General features: G+C 48.7%; 1 protein-coding gene across 1 annotated transcript in view; it reads left to right on the top strand.

Moving 5' to 3' along the window:
- The first annotated feature begins 4,975 nt into the window (after window positions 1-4,975).
- The window catches only part of MPPED2 (metallophosphoesterase domain containing 2), a 101,723-nt gene continuing 100,698 nt past the window's right edge, over window positions 4,976-6,000 (top strand). Inside the window, exon 1 of the mRNA XM_061462774.1 lies at window positions 4,976-5,230. The gene's annotated coding sequence lies outside the window, so the exon portion shown is untranslated. The remainder of the gene's footprint in view (window positions 5,231-6,000) is intronic.

The following is a 6,000-nucleotide window of genomic DNA, read 5'->3' as shown; positions in this document are numbered from 1 at the left end:
GGGACACAGTTCATCTTACACCCCAGGAACAGAACTGTGGTGTGGACAGTGTCTGCCACAGGGTGAGATAATCTAAGTGATGAAGAGGGAAGGGAGCTGTTGAATAAGTTAAAGGTCAAGAGAGGTTTGTAATACTCTTTACTGTTTCAGTAAATGCCTGTTTCCTGACAGAACTTCAAGCTTTGGACTTATTTGGTGCAATGAGCTTCCAGTGCCTGAACTGCAGCTGAATTAAACTGAAGTTTTTCTCATGCACTGGCTTTGACTTGATGCAGCGTAAGCCACTTAAGTGATACAACGATCACTTGAGGGAAAAAAGGCATCCACCTTCTCCTACACAGGTAAATTGATATGCCATAAATAGGATGTTTGAGCTCCTCACACTACTCCCACGGATGTGTATTCCCTGCCAGGGCTCACTGACCAGAAGGTGACCACCAAAAACCTTTTGTTGTAGTGTGCCCTGGCCTTCAGTATGCAGGAGGTCCTGCAGTAATGCCTTTGCAATAAATGCTGTGCACCAAACAGTACTTACATCTTTATGTACATACAAAACTGAAGTCACTGCGTGCTCTGTTTTGAAGAAATAACATAGCCCTTACATCCTTCTCAATTTTGAAAAAAGAATGTTTGATGGAATGTTCAAACCAAAACTAAATAATAGGAATGATTTCTTCTCTAGGTATCTTGACTAGCAGTTACACTGGGAAGTTTTAGAAGGACAAATGATTCACCTACAGCTTTTTTGCATCACTTTTCTATTCTTACAGAGGGCAAGTAGGAAAGTTCCAATCAAATATTTAATTTAGTTTAATAGGGGAAAGGCAGCAGACAACCATTATCCCGTGACCATGTTCTGGTCCGTCGAATATAAAAAGAGTGCCCAGAGGGCAACTAGTGATATTGCTTTCAGTAGTCCTATCTGATGCTCCATCAGCATTATAATGAGGTGTTCCTCTCTGTCTGCAGATTCTGACAGAAGGCTCATGTTCCTTTTGAGAACTGTCATTTTTCTCCAAAAGCTGGGGCACTTCCATGGAGAGGCCATGGATTCTACCTGAAGATGGAGTGTTTGCTGGAGTGTTGAACAAGTTAGTGTATGGGCCCAGGTTTGAGAGAGGAGAAGTCAGATGAAAATTCCTAATGGTAGAGATTACAAAAATCAAAAGCCAAGAGGCAGTATTTTATCATTTTAATTCAGTTTTTAGGATTTAATTAGCTGCTAGTTCTGGTTGTAATTTTCTTAAGGGAAAGAAGCTCCAAGAGCTAAAAAGTCAGTGTGTATTTTCAAAATTGGAATCCTGTTTTTTTTTCAGTTTGTTCTTTACAGCTAATACTATGTTTTCCTGTGGTTTCCCTGTTGTTGGCCAGCATGCACACTACATGCTCTATGACTTATGGGCTACAAATGGGGGAAGAGAGCAATGGAGAACCTTTAATCTACCCAACTATATTCTGCAAATTTGGAATGTAGTATCTGCTCAGTGGGGCATGAAGCCTAAACCAGTTTTCTCCTGTTGTCTTCTGCTCCACAGTTACTGAAGAATTTCTGCTTGGATGAGGGGAATAAGCCCATTAAGACACAGTTTCTGGCAGAATCACAGTGGTCTATATTGAAATATGGCGGGTCCAGTGACTTTCAGTGTGACGTGCTACTGCCTGCTAGATCAAACTCTACTTTCTTAAAATGTTAACAAATCAAAATAGGTATTGCCTAGTACTGTACCAGCATGCCCCAGTCTCTGCAGGCTGAAATGCTGCATCCAGACTAAAAGATAGAGTGAAACACTGGCCTTGCTTTCTCTGAAATTGCAGCATGCCCTGTGCTGGTCCTGGTCCCATGCTGCAGGCTATGGCACTCGCTGCTATGCCACCATAAGCATTCAAGAGACCGCTGCAGAGCAGACTGGGGAAGTGATATGCCTTCAAACCCTTTTTTTGCCTTTTTGGAAGGAGACTGTTTTCAAAAACCTAATTTGTTCTTCTTGTGGTTTGTATCCCTGAAGTATGGGAGCAGAAGTAAGTGGCAGAGGAGTGGGGCTGGTGTGGCAACACCCTTGAAGTAGCATTGTTGATCATCTTACGCAGTGAGACGTGGCCTTGTAATCGGGTCTTCCCTCCTTTGGTCAGGCAATAGAATATGCTTGATCTTATTCTGAGAGTACTCTCAACAAGCAACATGCAGCAAATTGTGGAGCACAGTCATGCACTGCATGACATGGTACATCCTGACCAGACAGGATCTGCATCAGGGCAGTACTATGACCACAGACCAATGTCATGATACACACTTTGAAAGGGGTTTAGAGAATATTTTTTTTTAAATTCCTTGTTGTGTAAAAGGTCACTCAAGACCCCCCTTATTATTTAAGGAATAAGTTCTCAGAGTAGAATTTAAATAATACTTTCTTGTATTGCTTAGGGAGACTTTTCCAAAAGTAAAGAGCAAAGTGAGATAGGTGTCCATGATCCATTCAGGACTCCCTTGAATGTGTCTCAGAAGCTGTTAGCTCTGCCTTGTGCTAGGAAGTGTATTAGAGACGGTATAACAGATCATGAAGAATCTGTATGCTTTCCATGACACTGTAGTGCTTTATAATATTTAATGTGCATCTGCTGTGTCTGTATCTTTGATGATACTTACTTTGGATTTGTAAAAGTGAAAAAAAAAACCACAAAATCGAGCACAAACTCTGAACGTGACTCAGGTTTCACGTATAACCTATGTTTTTAACAGTAAGAATAGGAAGCATTAAAGTAAACAAAAGCTGCTTGTTCACTGCTTTGAATTTCACCCAACTAGAAAAATCAGTCCTGTGACACTCGCCATAAACAGCTTGTTTTAGTTTTCAAATTTATTCCTGAGATCCTCGTCAAGTGTGTATTAATAAATACACGTACCAGCCAAAATGAAGACCTTTTCTCTTCCTGTACTTAGACTTGCACTTTGATGCTGCTCTCGTGAATTAGAGAAGAAGGGCAACAAAATGCAACTCTCTTCCAGAGGAAAGTCTCTAATCAATTTAAGGAAAATATTTTTCCTTCTTTTAGCAACTCCAGGGCTAGCACATTTTTAAAGTGGGTACGTCGTTGGAAAGCATACTGTTGTGGGGGAAAGGGAAAACAAGCAGTTTGTAAAATGCAAGAGTTTTGTTCTCTGCTCTTGACAGAAAATGCTTCAGAGTTTGTTGAGTAATATATTAAAACCAGTGCTCCCAAATGCTGTATTACAGCTTGGTGTTGCTGCTGGACATTTAGTATTGTGACAAAGATGTGATCTGAGAATCAGGTCCCACTCTGGGTTCATACAGGCAAACACCAAGTACCCCAGGCCATGTACCCCACTTTATATAAGGACTAGTGAATTAGGTAAATGCTTATTTCAGTACCAGGGCACTGAGACACTGGGGTAGTGTCTGATTCATGTCTCACCACACAAGGTATTGGACAGAAGGTCTTTGAGCTTTCTAATTCCCAGTCCAGTCACCCACCCAGGCTTTTACCCCGTTCCCCCCTCTGTGCTAGCAGCTCATTTTTGTAGTGCTGGGGGTTCTAGATGTGTCAGGACAAGAGTACAGGAGGCGTCCTTCCTGACCACACCAGGCTGCTTTTCCCCAGTGCTCACTGGGTCAGTTTCCCCAGTGGAGTTCCCTGTTCTCACACAAGGGATGAATGCCGGGTTGCTTGTTTTACAGCAGCGTCGGAGTAAGTCAGCTAAACCTATTTGTGAAACTACGGCCTCAGACTTCATTCCAGGCAAAGATTTCCCTGGAAATATTGCTTTGATTTGGTGCGAGGATGACTCATCTGTGGGCCTTTTTGTCTGAAACAGGAATTTTCCTTTGGTGGTTCACAGTCCTTGCTTCTATTGAAACGGAAAATGGCAACAGTAAGAAAAAAAAATAAACAACCAAAAACCGGTCAGGAAAGGTCTAATAGCAAATTTGGAAAAAAATAGGCCATTTAATCTTTTTTTTCAGGTTGATTTTTCTTGGTTTGTCATGCTTCTAAATAGGACAATCCATCCTAGTGGGTTTCTCCCTGGCAATACTGGGGACCCTTATTGTTTTCAACAACAAAGAAAAACCTGTCTAGTTGCCATGCATAGTCTAAGGTTGGCCTGAGTCAAAATTGCTTATTTAAAATACCTAGGACACTACTTACTCTTAGGGGCCTGTTAGGAGCTTTTATTTTCCGTCAGCCTGATTACTATGAATTATTTAGATTTTTTTCCCTTTTTTTTTCCCTCCCCATTGTGTGACTGTGGAAGTCCCCCCTTCAGTTTGCTGTCTTGAAAGTAAAGAACAAACACCCTCATCTTTACTTCGCTACTGTTGTGGCTGTTGACACAATTGCTGTGGATTGTGAAACAAAAACGACAAAAAGAAGTATACACCAGCAACCTCACCGATTCTTCCTTTCCATATATAAAGCCCTAATTGCCCTAAGACAAGTCTCAGCCTCAAAGGCTAACCTCGATAGTAGCGTTTCTTCATGTTTTTTTTCTGGTTGCTGAGGGGAGTTTATCTACGGAAGGAGCAGAGCACCCAACGGTGAAAGGTGCGGGAGACGAGAAAACCTGTTTGGAGGGTTTATTTTTCTAAATAGTTGTTTTTTATTTAGTGTATTGTGTATTTTGGGAAAGGAAGAGCTGAGCAGCGCTGCGCTGCGCGGAGCCGGCCGTGGGTACCGGGTGCGAGCCCGGAGATGGAGGGAGGAAGACAAGAAAGGAGAAGAGGTCTCGGCCCGGCCCTCCCCGCGGCCTCAGGGCTGTGGCAGCCGGTTCCCCCCCTGACCCGGGTTGGCTCCCGCCGGCCTCTCCACTGAGGCTGTGCCGCACTTGGGAAATGCAGCAGCGATTCCTCCCTCCCTGCCCGGGGGTGAAGTGCGAAGCGGCGGGAGGAGCTGTGTGGTGCGTGTGTCTGCGTGTGTGTGTGTGTGTCTGTGTGTGTGTGTGTGTGTGTGTGTGTGTGTGTGTGTGCGTGCGAGCAGCGCTCCGTGGCCGCCGCGTTTCCTGGTGCCTGCTCCCTGACCCCAGTGGCAGCCCCGCTCACTGCACCGCGCCCGCCTTCACCGCCTCCCCGCACCCAGACCCGGCCCCGGCCCCGCACCCAGGCCGCCGACGGGCACCTCCGCGGGGTCGGGCGCAGGCTCTGCCCCGGCAGCCCCATGGAGCGGCCCCGCCGCCCGCGCTGAAGGCATCCCCGACCCGCCCGCCGGCGGAGGGAAGGTGAGCGGCCGAGGGTCGGTGTGGGTGAGCCGGGGGGGATCGGCGGGGGCAGCGGCGCACAAAGCGGCGGGTTAGAGGTGCCGTGTCATGGGCGAGAGCGGGGAAGGGGAGAGGCGGGCAGCAGCTCCGGCGGCGGGGCCAGCCTTCTGCAAACAATAATAAGGATAAAACCGGCCGCCCGTTCTCTGTGACCGCCCCGAGCCCGCTGGGTCGGGTCGGGTCGGGTCGGGTCGGTGCGGCGGTGCTTCTCCGCAGCCGAGGCGGCGATGTCGCCGGCACTGAGCCTTGCCCCGCGCTGCCCTCCGCCCCCCGGCCGTGCCCCGCTGCCCTCCGCCGCTGTCTCCTCGCTCCTGGAGCGGGGGGGGGGTTGCGGCGCTGGAAGCGTGCCGGGGGCGGGCGGCGGTGTGCGGCGGTGGCCGGGGGTCGGGGCCGGCAGGGTAGGCCGGGCAGCTTTGTGCTGGCTGGGGCCGGCGGGCGGGCGCTGCGCCGAACAGCCGGCGGCGGACCGGGGTCCCGGCCGGGGGGGTGGGGGGGGTGGGGGGTGAGGACGACACGCTTCCAAAGTACGGAGGTGCCGTTCCGCGGCGGAGTTCCCCCCCCATCTCCTTTTCGCCGGCGGGAGCACCCGCTTTGAAACCGTGATCCCTGAGGCCTCAAGACTTGGAGACCTTCCGGGGGTTGGGGCGAGGTGCAGGGCACGGCGCGGCTGCCACCGCCGGAATAAACCCGTGTCCCGGTTCCCCGCCGCGGAGTTTATTGCTTCCCTCCCC

This window comes from Pezoporus flaviventris, unplaced genomic scaffold (assembly GCF_033815535.1).
Source record: "Pezoporus flaviventris isolate CSIRO_AGI_PZ_B2104156 unplaced genomic scaffold, CSIRO_AGI_Pfla_v1 ptg000036l, whole genome shotgun sequence".
Lineage (NCBI taxonomy): Eukaryota > Metazoa > Chordata > Aves > Psittaciformes > Psittacidae > Pezoporus > Pezoporus flaviventris.
The sequence above is the reverse complement of the archived record's forward strand: the minus strand, read 5'-3'. Positions and strand labels throughout refer to the sequence as shown.